This window comes from Mizuhopecten yessoensis, unplaced genomic scaffold, assembly GCF_002113885.1.
Source record: "Mizuhopecten yessoensis strain PY_sf001 unplaced genomic scaffold, ASM211388v2 scaffold3229, whole genome shotgun sequence".
NCBI classification, from domain to species: Eukaryota; Metazoa; Mollusca; class Bivalvia; order Pectinida; family Pectinidae; genus Mizuhopecten; species Mizuhopecten yessoensis.
Genome location: NW_018404940.1, coordinates 2,876,839 through 2,893,045, shown reverse-complemented (window position 1 = coordinate 2,893,045; position 16,207 = coordinate 2,876,839). Strand labels below are relative to the sequence as shown.

Below are 16,207 nucleotides of genomic sequence, written 5' to 3'. Positions count from 1 at the left end.
AGGTTTGGTTCCCCGGACGTGAAAGGTATGGGGTCACCTGCTTGACCACATGGGTTTTCCCACATTATGACCCTAGGCGTGCTTACATCCGGGCCAACAAGAGTGATAAATATAAGTTGAAATAACTTGTTTCATTATTAATGTAAAAAAAAATAAGTTTATAAAAGGAATCTCATGATTTTTCATGCCAGTCTGCGATGGGGATCATTTCGATTAACAAATTATGCTGTTTTTCTCATCTAGAAAATAATGACTCAAACTTAACATAAAAACAGGTCAAGGATATTTTATGTGTAGCTGACTGAACAAGAACTAAATATTTTGTTCCTGCAGAATAGTCTGCTCCAGGTGTTACAACCTCCAAACAAAAGTCTGCCATAGGAGTTACACCTCCTACAGAAAAACCCAGCTAAAAGTGTCACGACCCCAAGGAAAACCCATCTTAAATCCGGGAACCTGCGCATTCACTTTCACATGCAACAACAGGTTGTAATTCAACATTACTGAAGCGGAGAGAAAATAAATTAATAAATCACTTTTGTGTCGTGCTCGCCCTACCATTGATGACTTAAAAAACATCCTGTACAAAGACTATGCTGACTTCTTTCTATTTTGAAGGCAATAATTTATCAGAGAACTTTCAGATACTTCATTGTATGGCCTCAAATTAGTTTGACATGTTAAAAACCATCGTCAGAAAGTCAAGATCTACAACAATGGGTAGAGAATCAAACTAATCAGTAATTTGTATGTATTCGATTTGATTCCACAGGGTTTTCAACATTCATGATCAAAAAGTAATAAATCAAATAATTACACATGAACATTTATTGCATTCTCGCACCCAGTACTTACTCAATGTAAAATTGCATACCATTTTCCCCCCTCAAAACAGAAATCTTTCAACAAGAGGCCACACAACACACGGAAGTTGGTTAATCGGAAAGCCACTTTACTGCGATGCCATGGCTGTACCTGTTGCTAGCTTCAGTCAACCTTGTGAATTCACATAAAAATCAATGTTTCTAGTATTAACTGCTCCAGTTCAAAGTGTTAGAGAAGAATAGCTAAAACTGCATTTAAAGAAGTCATAAATATGACCTTTTTTCCAACATAGTTCAAAGGGGTGCTAGGGTACAAAGTCATTTTTAATCGCAAGTGTGATAGGTGATTTCCGTGATCCCCCCCCCCCCCATCGCCCAGCCTAGTGTTGTATCGGACATGCTGTGTGTGTGGAGCCGATACTACACTGTATAGAGATGGGTTCTATCAGACGGGTTCCTTGGTGTGCGTGTACAAAGGACATCAAGATACATCCCACGATTTCCATGATCAGGCTATCCTAGAACAGGACGCCATGTTGACGATCAAAATAACGATCGATCATTAACAAGGTCTTAATTACACTCGTTATGAACAAGATATATTTTTTAGTTTGATATTAGTTTTACTAAAGATTTCATTTTGCGGACATAAGATGAAGCTATTGATTAACAGGTTAGGGGTTTAACAGAATTATGTTGGTGTAATCCATGAATTCATTTCTTCGTTTTATCCACCCAACTACTCACTGCACACACCAAGCAGTAATTATGCTTTAAGACAAAATTTCTTCTGTTACGAGAGCAGGAATATATATCAATGTTCTGGTCTGTTTGATATTTTATACAAATTAAGTCATTTAATGATTAATAATGATACATCTAAAATACATTAATTCTATCTAAAAGCTCAATAGATTTATACATGCATAACACAGTCCACAGTCATTAAACTCTTTTATCAAATGTTTGGAAAAAAAAATGATTTCATTTGTTGACTGAGCGTACTCCTCGGCCGACCCTGGGGTCACCATCCATCCTCTATAACTGTATACTCCCTTGAAACCCCTATATACTATGTAGTATAAATAGTTTATGAAGTATGGATTATTCTTTTATAGGTCAAGTTGGGGACCTCATATCCATTTTTTTTTTATCATCTCATTTCATTATATTACACTAGTTTACTCTAGCGATCAGGACACCGATTATAATAAAACTCCCCATAGCATACTCCCTATCTTCATAGTCCACACAAACCATGCAGACTCGTGAATAAAAGATCAATTGACAGATTGTATTTTTGATATTAATTCGTCATTGAGTAATGTTGTGTGTGTAGTGGTAATGATCTTGTGTGAGACTCACTGAGTCATTTTCCATTAATGATTGGCCTTGTTAATGTGACCCCGATACCCTGGCATGCCATCACACAGGCCTGTATGTGTCATTCATGTGCTGCGCGGGACCATCCTGCTTCACGTTCTGCATGTGTAAAGCATCTGTAGTGATATACTGCGCATAGGTTTATATATACTCTGATCCAGGTATAAAAGCTTTGTATTATCAAGCACCTCCATATACTCATCAAAAGCTGACAAGGATGTCGACACTGGCCAAGAAGCAATAAAGCTATCGTGTATATGATATATAAACAGAATTAATATTCATAATTTGACATTCTTGAAATAACTACCAAGTAACTATACAGCAAACATTCAGCACATTTTACATTTTGTCATTTATGTAATACATTTTTTTAATTCGTTATAACAACGCCCATATTGGTGTGATAAAATTTCTACTAAATCTTTCTTAGGCTTATAGAGAACATACCGGTATATATCACTGGGTAATAGCTAGCATGTCGTGCATATATCCCAGTGTGTATATTAATCTGAAGTAACTTGGCGACCCCAACTTAAAATATGTAGAACTATAATTATTTCAGTAATTTAACTCGATCTTAATTACATCATATTAAAAATGAAATAAAAATATTGCAATAGACCAGATATCATAATTTGCCGAAATTACATTTTATTTAAAAAAAGAAGACATTTGGGATTTTAAACTATTTTTTTATAGATGATTACTATAAAACATGCCTAAGGTAATTTTGGGCCTGATCAGACAGGAAGGTGTTTGTATGAAGAACGCATGTACACCATGCCACTGCAGTCCAACCTGGTGCAACAGGCTGTTATATATAAAACCTAGCTTTATGATCAGAGCAATAATAGATCAGTGTGTCAGATAGGGACCATTTTTAATATGAAGCAAATTTCCTGTTCTATCACATTAGATGTACCATACTTCCTTTACGATCTCTAATAAGATAGCATGAATTACTATTTACCATATTCTACTTGAAGTGTTAATAAAAATTCCAAAAGGAACAAAAACTTAAAAAAAGAATTTAAATTTTGTTTGTTATCACAGTGTGTTGAAATACCAGATTGATCCCTTCAGCTGTTCTTACTGAGAAAATAAACATGTGATTTGCTCCAACAAGGCTCGTATCTCGCTATCGAACAGGCTCGTACTTTAATAGCAAATCTACATATACATATCGCAGTCCTGATATGCTTTTATTTGATCTTACGTCAACATTATCACGCCAAGATAAACTATAACAGAGAGGGCCATGGAACTAAAACAAAATGTATAAATATACATGTTAAGCACATTGTTGCATATAAATTACTACTGTTGAAAAAAGTATTCATGACATTATGCAAGCTACAAAAAGCTTAGGTTTTCCAGGATCATAAAACCAGACATACATAATATTTTATGTGTTCTTGTGAAGTGATTTAATGTACCTAAGACGGACTATATACATATAACTGATCACTGATCAACATATATATATGAATATACATATACATATATATATATGAATATACATGTAACTGTTCTGTTTCACTGTGTCTTGAAAAAGGAGCGGATCGCTCCGAAAATTTGACAACCTAAACTTGTCCACACTGTTGGAATTACTTCTTTGCCCCATATAATATTTTAAGTAATTCGTATCCTACGGACGTACCTCCATTTGGATCCAGTGTTATATGGGATTTTACCGTCTATATTACGTCTTTGACCCATATGAATATATATTAGACAACTATGATAGCTGATTAGTAAATCAAGAAAATATTTATACCGTGTACGTAATATATGAGTAATTTGTTAAAAAATGGACAAGTAGGGTTGAAGTAGATATGAATATGCAAAACAAATCTACACACTAAATTCTTTTCAATCTCAATCTCTACTTCAATTTCGCATATAACAGAAACTAGGATGCAAAATTATCAAAAAATAACAACGGTTCAGTTCTTGAATTATAAAACAGAGATTATTATATAAATCAAACCTGTATATACAATGTCACCACTGCGAGTCCTGTTACCTGTCTTATCCGAGTGAAAAATGACACAAAACCGCAATCAGCTGATATCGTAAACAGGGAGCTAGAATACACACGATCACACTTTATATTCCAATACACAGTGCATTAAAAAACTGACCACAGGTTTAAAAATCCGTGTTGACTTCCTAGTGGAGTCCCCGACAGTTATTCATCGCTTGCCCGACCGCATACGGGAGTTCATGGGGTTTAAGCTGTCCCCAGGGTTAAGTATAGAGAGCGGACATGTCCCCATTCCGGGGTCTCTATGCTCTCGCTTATCAACGACAGTCATACATGCCCTATGTTCCACTGCTATCGTCGTATATTTACACATCCAACGCTTATGAAATTACCTGGCAGTCGAAAAAAAGGAAACAGATAAATTCCATATAAAACCGATAAAACAAATCAATACCAACCTTCGAATTAATCCAAAATAGCAATAATTCCGAGTAATAACATCATTTCCAATTCACAACATGCCTGTATTCAATTCTATGTGTACACTTAGACAACCGCCATGCGACTCGCGCACACTTACTGATGACCGGCAGGTGCGCGTCATCCGCGATAAAAATAGTTCTGTGTTAAATCTGATTATACACACATAAATATGGATGTCGAGTGTTAGTTTTACCCAATAATTAGTTTTATCGGTTAAAGTATGGTCAGAAGGTTTCAATATTTCAGTATAATGTCCATAACTTTAATCAAAACATACCGGCGTGTTCGGCCCGATGTCTGGTGCAGGGATATGGTAAGCCCCGCCCATTTCGGAATGACTGACAGTGGCATCACACCTTTCACGCGTCGGTTAAACCCGGACATCAAAGGGAGTTTATCATCAGGTACATCATGGAGACACTAGATTGAGTAATTAGTCCTTATTAGTATGTATATATTGACAAGTTGGACACGATAACATCCCAAACTACACCATCTACTCCGGACTAGGGGCGACAAGGAAGAACAAATTAGGTTTATTACAATGTTAAGCTAACTAGGTGACATATTTCACTCCAACAAAAAAGATTGGATCACATTTAAAAACTTAACCTATTCTTCACAAAATAACTGATAAAAAATGTACTCTTTACATAAAAGGTTACAAAGGTCGAAGTAATTATTTTAGCTCTAGATAAATATTATAATAGAAAATCGTGCGGACTATCTTCATATTTCAATGATCATAATATTTTTTTAAACATATGTACTCGTCGTATTCATAAAATTTATCAAAGAACGACCGTCGGCCCTGGTGTTAATTGTTATCAACGATCTCAATGTCATTATGAACAGAATAAAAAAATGTGTACAAAAAAATAACTTGATATCAATACATATATATTGGCAGTTTTTCATTTTAAAGTGCAAGTAACACACGGTTCATTTATATGTGAAAATTGTAAATAGTTTGAGTACTAAATGTACGGAATGACATTAGCTGTAAATCCGTGCTAACAGGATTAATATATATGCGTGCGGGTCTTACTTAGAGAAATGTTATCATTAATTTTCAAAACGACGATAGTATTGGTAATATATATTATATATATATATAGATATATATCACCTGGACAGAGACGTATAAAACAAATATAAAAATAAAAAAATGTCGATGCTTAATTAAATCGCTTTTTATTTATTTTTCTTCGCTATACTACTTTCCTTACCATTCTTTTTATATCTGTCGTCTAGTTAGGGATATTGAAATAGGACATGAATAATTGTTTCGTTATTCATTTATCATCTTATTCAATTTTAGTTCTAGTAATGGTTGGCCTAGTCATCCGAAACAGATAAAGTCTACATTTCCGGAATACTTGGTGTTGGCGCTCCTGAACTTGCATGTTTGAATTTTTATCACACTGACACCTGTTGCTGTATTTGGACTGCTCCAAATCAAAGGATATCATAGTGTATTGCCGAAATAGAGGGGTGAATGAGTTAATGCAAATATAATCATTCTTCCTCCTCTTTTTATCCCTTCACTTCCGGTACCGAACATTGCTTAAAAGGAAGTGTGTGACATTTTATAACGTATAAAACTGAAGTTATACAAGGAGATGATTTATATGTATCTAAAACAAAAATGGTAATATTTGAGTCAAATCCGTTTAGTACACTATTGCAGATGAAATAACTATAAACTGAACTAGTTTGGTTACGATTAGTCCATAATGACATTACTTATATATAAATATGTTTTAAATTTCATCTAACACGCAAAAGAGGCGTGTCTGGGTATAAAGTGTTTATCCACGTGCTTATCTTGTCTCAAGAACAGATATAGAATTTTAGACAATATCGATATTAAGATGTATCGATATTAAGATGTATATAGCGTAATATACTTTGAGTAGGGTTGTTCGAACTTTTTAGACATGACAGTCACATGTATACTTGCCCAACGATGCCCAAATATACACATATTCCGCCATATTTCCATGTACGACGACAGTCATTATTATAAGCTGTTACGATATTTGTTTTAGACACATACACAAATATTGTTTACAATTCTGCTGAAATGTCAATAAAACCCTACAAAACATTGTTTGGATAATGTATTTAAAGCCAGGTAAGGAACGCAAGTCTCCAACCTCTGCTCCATTGTCAAACGCTCAATAGATCGCGGCACAGCTTGCCTGTCCGTAGTTGGCGAGCCAATTTGGATAGTACGTTGGATCCGGGTGAACGCCCGTTTCGCTACACTTGTCAGTAGGTCAAGGAAAAAGTAGTATTTAGCCGGTATTTTAACCATAAAGATAACTCAGCTGTTCCTGCACCAAATAATTCAAGCAGAAACACTACAGTCCAGCGATCGGCCAGTCTAAGAGAAGGGAGGCCACTCCTGAAAAAAATATACATTTTTTATTTACGATCCGGAGCCTAATTCCTCTAAAACTTTGATCCATAAAATGATATAAAATAGTTCCTAAAAGACATTCATCATAAGTATATTGGATTCAATTTGAGAGAGAAAAAAAAGGTAATAAAGGGACTAACCTCAATCACCATGGAAGCGATAGGGATTAGGGGATGGCCGCGTTAGATATTGTGTCGGAGGGGTACCTCATTAAACACTTCAGTACCAGAGGGGAGCCCAAGGTCAATGTCTGAGTTGGCTCCCTCTTCCTGTTCAAATCAGTTCAGTACTGATAGATTACACTAACTTAATTCGCGTCCCCTTTACTAATTACCGACAGAATCAAAAAAGATATATCGGCAAGACATTCTCGAAACAAATTGGTCCATTTTCTCTGGCTGACCATTGCTAACTTGGTGAATCAGAAGACGTCCTATGGACACTGTTTCACAGTCGTTCCGTATTTGCAAAAGGAAAGCATTGATACACAAAAAATGAAATCTTCAGCAATACTTTCGTATATAAAATCTTCATTTAAGGAATTAACATTCGTGAAACAAGGGATTGGGCACATGTATAGATGTGTGTGCGACACCCTATCCAGATCGTTGACCGTCGCGGGTTTCATTCATGTATTGCGGTGCTCGAAAACTTCTTTCAGATATGCATCGCCGCACGCAAAGCGTCGCCTATACATGCATGGCAATCTTTGTCTTTTTTTCCAAACATACAGGGCATTGCGTCAAACTTTTGTCCATATTTGCCGTCACGATAATCTTCGTCCATATATGAATACATGAATTTCCGCACGTGAATCCTGCGCCCATTCATACATGCATTGTGATGCCCGAAAACTTTTGTTCTTGTATACGGTGTGCGTAACCATCGTCCAAACATGATTGCAGTGCACGAAACCTTTGTCTATCATGACATGCATAGCAGTGCGCGAAACCTTAGTCCAGGCATACATTGTGGTGCGCGAAACCTTTGTCTAGACATACATTGTGGTGCGCGAAACCTGTGTCTATCATGGCAGGCATAGCAGTGCGCGAAACGTTAGTACAGGCATACATTGTGGTGCGCGAAACCTTCGTCCAAACATGCATGCCGTGTGTGAAAACCTGTGTCTCTATCCTTAACGCCTGCCAATTGTTAATAGATATTGGCCACATTTCACCGTGTTATGGTATACGGTGTGTTTGTAATTGTTGGTTATATCTTTGCTGTCACATATTTCTTCCGACATATCTTTGAACACTCTGAATGCATCGTTTGGTCAAACTCTCTGGCACTGATTCCTCACAGCATGACCTCCCGGCAGAGTAAATCAAATTTACCCCTGACCCCCAATTTTCTCCACGGACATAGGAGGGGAGAGTTTTGAAGATCAAAGGTGACGAGGCTTAAAAGTGCTCGGATAATTGCAAACCGTATCTACAGGAATCGGGGAGGAAGATCCCGCCCACTAGGTTACAATGTTCAACTTACACTTCGTAAACTTTAAGGGAATATCCTGATGTGGCACGATATTCTTCCTTTGAGAATAAGCCATTACTTAAAATAGGGCGTCGACTGCAGTACATTAACTGTAGAGCAGGTAGCCGATGGTACTAACGGTAAGCTAGAATGATAAAAATGGTATGTTTACCTCTCATTTTCCTTATCGCTAACGTATCTTACTCAGCATAAAAGATAGAAACATTCAAGTTTATTTCGAAATAACAGAATAAGTTCAACCTTGCTTCAATCTCATCAGATTTCATCTTTGATACGGGATTAAAGGTACTGAAATTAATTTCTCTTAAATTTGCCGTTAACTCGTTGTCGAAGTGTCCTGCCTGAAGTCAGTACTGAGATTGAAGGAGTGTTGTTCATTTGGGGCCGTAAGCTGCAGAATCTTTGACTGATTCTGATTTGCCCATGTTAACATATAAACGGAAGACGATCAGTATCAACAACTTAAAAAAATGTACCCGTCGGGTTGGAGATTTTATAGTCACAGCTCCGAGTTAGTTGTAGATTCTATTAATTAACTTAAATATATTTTCTTATCGTAAATTTCACCTGATGTAAGACAATTTATCATAAAAATAATCGAGATTGGTTAAGGGCCTGTTCGTTTATGCGGAACAACCGGTTTGACCGTTTAAACGAAAACGGCCTAGCTAGAACAACTAGTTCTAGCATTAAACGCAACCATCTAATAATCATAAATCAGATAAGTAATTGCAGCCATTTTGCTACAGTATGTATATACCAATTCTCGTTTGCAAATGGAACTTTTTAAAACATTTCAAACACATTTCATTTTAATATCTCCGCTGCCATTTAAGATTAATTTCTTATACGAGCACTATATTGCTTCGGGCTTTGAGCGCTGTGTATAAGATAAGCTATTAAACTAGTACTGGATGGCGTCTTCTTCATAAATAATGGCTAGTCCAATGGCGGAGATTTTCTGACGATGGGGTAGGCAACATACAGTGGGGTTAATTTATATAACGAGTCTAATAATCACAGCATGCAAATGAAGACTGACAGGTGTGTGGCTGTCGGGCAGAAATAAGACACAGGGCCAAACAATCGCCCCAATATATCTTGCAGCGAGGCATATCTTCAGCATTTGGTGCAGAATGTTTGGCATGCGAACTCCATAATTTGTCTCGTATATAGTGTTATAACAATGTTTACATTATAGAGACAGGGGGAGCCACCTGTCGGAACAGACGCGAAAGGAATCTACGAGTTTCCATCCTAGATGCTATCTGGTGTTTTCGCGTTGGTTCTGGTTATATGTCGGCGACCCAATGCATGCTGTTCCATAATAAGAGAGAGCGTCTTTGTTACCTATTCAGCACCTATAGGTCCCAGCGCCTGTCTACGAACGATTAACCCTTCAGCACGTGCATATGCAAGGCTCCTAAAAACAGCGTCGACCTCCACCCTCGTTAATACTTTGTAACCTCTACACAACACTTACTTTTATATATTTTTGGAACATTGTGTTCGTAACTGTGACGGGTTGCCTTTTTGTCTCTGATTAACCAAGTCGCATTTAAACCTTACGAAATCAAAGACTGGGCAAGTCCAGTTTAATTATGTAGGGATGACTGAGCTAAAGAAATATAAGCACAAAACATTAGGACCAAAAACAATAAAAAACAAACTTTGTGTTGTCCAAATGGAAATCATATCAACACGGAAATTCGGTTTCAGTATTTAATAAAATTCGCAAAATAATGCTGCCTAAATTCGGACGAAATCAAACATCTGGATTGAATGGTATTATGAACAAAGCATGAAAACTGACCCAATACTGTACAATAGTTCCAAAGCCAATGGCCATTCGAAGGTTTGGACACGTATTAAGTATATTGGAATGTTCGATCGTAAGTTAACCATCACAGAAAGCACGAACATATTTAACTACAAACTATAGAGCAGGCAATCATGTCTAGCTTTAATATTACCGCCAAAATACGGCTAAAATGGAAACGTTTAAGTATCGATTATATAAATGTGTCATAATAAACACTTCGTCATTTGAATTAGCGGTCTACCCCCATCACAAAAATATAAATATCTTGCCAAGTGCAAGAATCCTATGCAGCATATATAAGAATACCGTCTTATGTTTGTTAAACTTTCTCCAAAAAGCGATTTGACACCATTCGTTATTGTTAACATTTATTTTTCCTTTGAATGAACTAGAGCTTATATATAATTAACTGCACTACATCATTCTTAGAGGATACCGAACGATCGAGTGATTGATTATGATTTAGGTCTAATACATAATTTATTTAAGGAATAACCATGATTGTTTTGGGGCTTATACGGTATATCAGGTATCATAGTTATGCCTAATAATTTCATTTTAAAGGGCAGACAACACTTTTTTGTTCATAATTAATGAATGTTTATTCAATTAGGATAAAAACGAAACATTGTGTAGTAATTTTATCGTCAATCAACTTCAAGCAATCGGAAGTTAGAATCACAAATACCGCGCCAGACATTGCGGTATACGACGTGACATCCTCGATAACCATGCAGGGGTTACGCGTACTGCAGAGAAAGAAAGTGAGCGTAACACCTGGGTTATCGAGGATGGCAACGTCATCACTTTCTGTGTTGTATGTCGTAGCTTAACATTGGGGAATAGCCAAAATAATATTATTTTCAAATATGTATAAAATTTAGCAAATATATCATATTTGAGAATAATCTCAGGAGACTGGACTTAAATATTCCTATCCAACTGCTGACAAAACACAAGATAATTCTTCTGTAGCTTTTCGTACATACAGTAACACCTCCTTGATGTTGCTTTTAATGGTATCGCCACTGGGCCAGAGTACTACCGTTCAACAGATAGATCAGTTAAAACAACAGTATAATAATCGGATGTCTTGGGTTCGAATCCTGGTTTGACCCAGTTACAATTTTACATCCCGAACACTGCTGTTAATTTTATTTGTTTATTTCATCTTTTGTTTCATAAAAGTTCCACAAAGTATGGTGTTCTTTTAAAAAATGATTGATCAAAACTACATTCTCTTTTGAAAAAAAAAGGTTCCAGTGCCAAATTGAGTTTTTGGCAGTGGTATGGGGATCTTTAAGTCCTATCCTATCTCACCAGTTATATAAAGACATTGCGTTATTATGTAAGAGTATTGTGACCACTCATAGTTGTGATAACGATCAAAATTATAGCCCTTTAGACAGAAACGATGAAAATATTGCAGTTTAATATTGGATACATTTTCTAAATGCAGATTCAAAACTATTTTGAATTCAGCTGAATATACAACAAGATAAGTCACTCGATCGGCCGGATGCCGGCAAGGGTACCTTCCCAGGACATCTCTATTATAATAACCGCACGTGGTGCTGTAATCCAAAGTCCGCTTTATTCCGATACGTCTCTATGGTCTACGATTCAGATATATTCCTCTACCTATATCCAATGTAATCTTCATTTAATTTCCGTTGTGCATGCAAGTTCGAAATCTCTAGGTATTTGCCATATTGGACCATCGCATGGACTTATCAGCTAAGAAGCCGACGATACATGCATACAATTGCATGCTACTGCCATATCCGCCGAGATCGCTAGTAAGCCTTCGGCACGAACTACCCCTCCCTAATCCCTTTCACTTATCTCCTTGGGTGTTATGGCGCATGTTGTTTCCAGCCTTTTGGCGATGAATATGTTGGCTTCATAAATTGAACCATAACATACAAACGTGTTCGTGAGGTATTCCTGCGCGCCATCAAAGACGACAACGTCACAGGTGCTGAACGCTGGCGCGCCAGACACATAACGAATTAAGTTACATACGCAATATTTTTTTCACCATGCTCATATTGCAGTTAACACGACATTTGGGGAATACACCGGCGGGTAGGTGTTCTTTTAGAATATTCTTTTTAAAAGTCCGAAAAGGGCACGTATTTCTGTTTTTAAATTCTTTCGTTATATATCTTTTGATGTTTCATGATATATACACTCATATTTCTCAATTGCAATTCTCATTTTTGTGTCTATTAAGCAATTAAGACATGTATGAAAATGGGTCATTCATCATAAATTAATGAGAAAATGGTGACAAAGCAGTAGTACGCCAGATGGTTATTTATGTTGACAATGGCAATACACGGCGACAATGACTGACGACAACGATAGGGTAGCAAAAGTTCAATACCCGTTCGACACAACAAAAATTGTCAAAGGACTTCCTAGTGGAAATAATTACTATATTATAATTTCAACCCCGACGTTTAAATCGGTAATAACCTGTAGCACGATTACCGTATAACGGTAAATGCTAATTATAAAGACGACCATTCAATGACACTGACAGGTAATCACAGGAAATGATGGATGTTTATAATATACAAAACATTGGAGTTTTTCTGCTGAATTGTACTGACCTACTTTTCACAAAACTTGCTCAGGTTCTTAGGTTGATATTATATAAATATGACATTCATTAGCAGGTGACAGTGAATATTGTCAACCCGAGAAAACCATCAATGGGTTTTGAGGGTTGACAATATTCACTGTCACCTGCTTATGAATGTCATATCTATTTTGTTACACCAAACGTCTTGGAGGAAAGAATTTCCTCCATATGTAGCTCAGAAACGGCAGCAAACCTCGATAATGACATCTTGTTTGTTGATAGGCTGCTGTTTACAATCGCTATCGCACCGGCGCTTGATGAAATTGTCTGTTGCCGTCAAACGTTCTTGTGACCATCACGATGGGGAAACGAAGCGGTGAAAAATGGCCACTGTGAAGTATCCGGACACACATTTTTCGCGCATGTAATATTTTTCTCTGTCTCACCCGCGACCCTTAAAACCAATGTTTTTTTCGGAGGGTGACAGAGATATTTGTTTAATTTTCTCCCAACCAATCAAATAGCTAGAAATTCACTTGAGGTGTAACAAATACAAATAAGAATTCTGAACATTCATAGGGCTATACCTGTTGCGGAATAGCCTCGGTAAACAGCTAGTGCTGTTGATAGAGTGCTAATCTGGAGTTCGAATCCTCGAATTCACGTTGCATTTTGCAGCTCCACGCACTTTAACATGTTTATGTATTCTAGCGTTTGCACAAAATTTAATGTAGATTTCTGATAATTCGTGGTTAGGGAGAATCGATAAAGAATTCAAATATTATATATACAATGTTTGTGGCTCAAATGGTCAATTTGTTGTCTTTTTCAACATTTAAGAAATGCTGAAATACATTTTTGACTGACTTAACAGAATCGATCGCAGGCCTCGGGATCATGATACAACTCCGACTTGCGTTTTTGCTTTGCAAAGTTTGCCGTCACTTTTCATGACGTTATTTGTGATGATTAAGTCGAAACAATTTTGGACTTATATAATGTCGGGGGTCCTGGGTTCAAATCTCGGTCTGGCCATTGCATTTTCCCATGTTACATATATAAAATAGTATAATGATTGGTTTTGGTATGTCAATCAGTCAAAGAGGAGGTAGCTTATGCATAGACTTACGCTTCTGAACAATAATGCTGGAACTTTTACAGTGTACATGAAATTACAATCTCAAAGAAGGCTTTTGGAAGGGCAGGATGAAGCAAATATGGAAAGCCTCCTGTTTATTGTGACATATACGGTATGAGCGTTACTCGCATTCATGGATTGCCCGCATGGATAGAGCCGACAATGCTATAGAAATATTGTGCGAATGGCGAATAAACATGCATTCATAACAGACTTCATTTTCAGGTAACACAGTAGATTGAAGACACACAAAGGGTCACGTGATTAAGCGATCCCAGATTGTATCGGGATAAATGAAGCCAAACCACAAAAATGTCAACGCCATTGACATAGCGGTCGTGTTCCAACGCGAGATTTGCACGAAGGGTATATGTTTATGTTGGGGCGGAGAAAAAGATGACCGACCATGTTGCTGTTTAGGAGCAGACGAGAATAAGCATGGCGACCACCAACTCCTCAGTAGGCCAGAGTTACCAAGAGGATCTAAGGACGCCCGGGCACCTTCCGTAGTATAAGACTTGCGCAAGTGCTATATTTAAGAATTATAAACAACACTGAATGTAAATAGAATGATTGAAACATGTTCGGTTGAGATTTATAGGGTATAAACCGAAATGGGTCTTGAGACAAATCTTAAGACAATTTTTTATATAAATTGTTGCTTCGTCAGGTTTTTACCAAAATAAACCCAGCACTATCAAGCAGCGACGGAAGAAGAAATAGAATATTTAAAAAAATGTTTTTCCTCCCATTTTAATAATTTACTGGAGGACCCGATGGAACCAAACTTCCGGTTGTTCTTGATGAGGTATTCACAGCCACAATCGGATCTTAATGATGTAATGGCGGCGTCCATTATTATTACGGCTCCTTGGCCTTGTATGTGGACAAACAGAAAAGTCTTCCTCCTCAAAATCGATCTATACTTGATGCTATAGTATTTCTATGTATAATCGCGGCGCTGACAGAATAATCTAAGCCCCATTATAATGATATTAAGAGTCAGGAAATAGAGGCGGACATTAGAGACTGTTCAGCTCGCTTCCACTGTTGCTTGTTGTTCTAACATATTGGTGAATATTGTGACGTCACAGACGACGGGAAGCGATTGATATCTGATTTGGTTGATGGGGGTAGCGGTAATCACATTATTTCTGAACCTTCCTGTGTTCCGGGTTTAAAATTCAATTTCATATTTCATTTGCAAAGATCGAACCATTGATGCGCCATTTCAATATCGTGTTACAGTACAACACAAGGAACAAGAAATTCTGTGTAACGGCTGTGCATGTTTCGATGTTCTCATTAGCGTTGATGAAGGTCAAAATGTTGAACCGACGTGACATTAAAGCTAAACACATATCAATGAAAGCGGAAGAATATGTGTATGTATTATGATGTAATATAATAAGGGTTAGGGACTGCTTGGTGAAAATAACGAAGGTTGCAATTCGAATCACTAGTTAACCATGATACAAACATATGTTGATTATGATTATTCTACCACGTCAAAATGGGGGAGGAAACCGGAGTATCGGAGAGAACCCACGTGGTCGGACAGGTCATTCCCATACGAGGCATCGAACCCCGGCCGCCGTTTTGACCACTGCAAGAAGTGTTATTCATTTGTCAGTTTAACGAGGAATTGTGTGGTAACGATTGCCGCGATACTTTTACACATGCGTACGTGTGCCCTCACTCAACAAAGGAAACTCGTCCAAGAACTATTGCAAATCGTGAGATGTTTTTTGGGAAAAGGAAGAGCGTTGCATGGTCAGGGTTTATTAGGGCAAAACAAAACGCGTGTCTGTTGTCCAACTAAATTTGTACAATTCATGCAAATAAAATGTAACAAGTTCCTCTAAATTGAGTCTGATGAGTTTTATCTGTAGTTTCATAAAGTTTCAAACTATGGGCATATACGTCAGCAGAGGAATACACAGATGGACAATTGTAACAGTCTAAAGCATTTTAAGTTGATTTCAGCCTCCAGCCCCATGCAGGAAGAAGAACACATTTATGAAGTAAACATTTATTGAATGATTTCGTGTCGGC

At 37.1% G+C, this 16,207-nt stretch overlaps 1 protein-coding gene across 7 annotated transcripts in view; it reads right to left on the bottom strand.

Annotated features, from left to right (window-relative positions):
* Positions 1-4,765, bottom strand: part of LOC110447185 (protocadherin Fat 1-like) — a 150,489-nt gene extending 145,724 nt beyond the window's left edge. For 5 of the 7 annotated variants that reach the window (XM_021492711.1, XM_021492714.1, XM_021492717.1 and 2 more), the window contains exon 1: positions 4,656-4,765. The gene's annotated coding sequence lies outside the window, so the exon portion shown is untranslated. The other 2 variants (XM_021492712.1, XM_021492713.1) reach the window with 2 other exon arrangements.
* Positions 4,766-16,207: the final 11,442 nt, after the last annotated feature.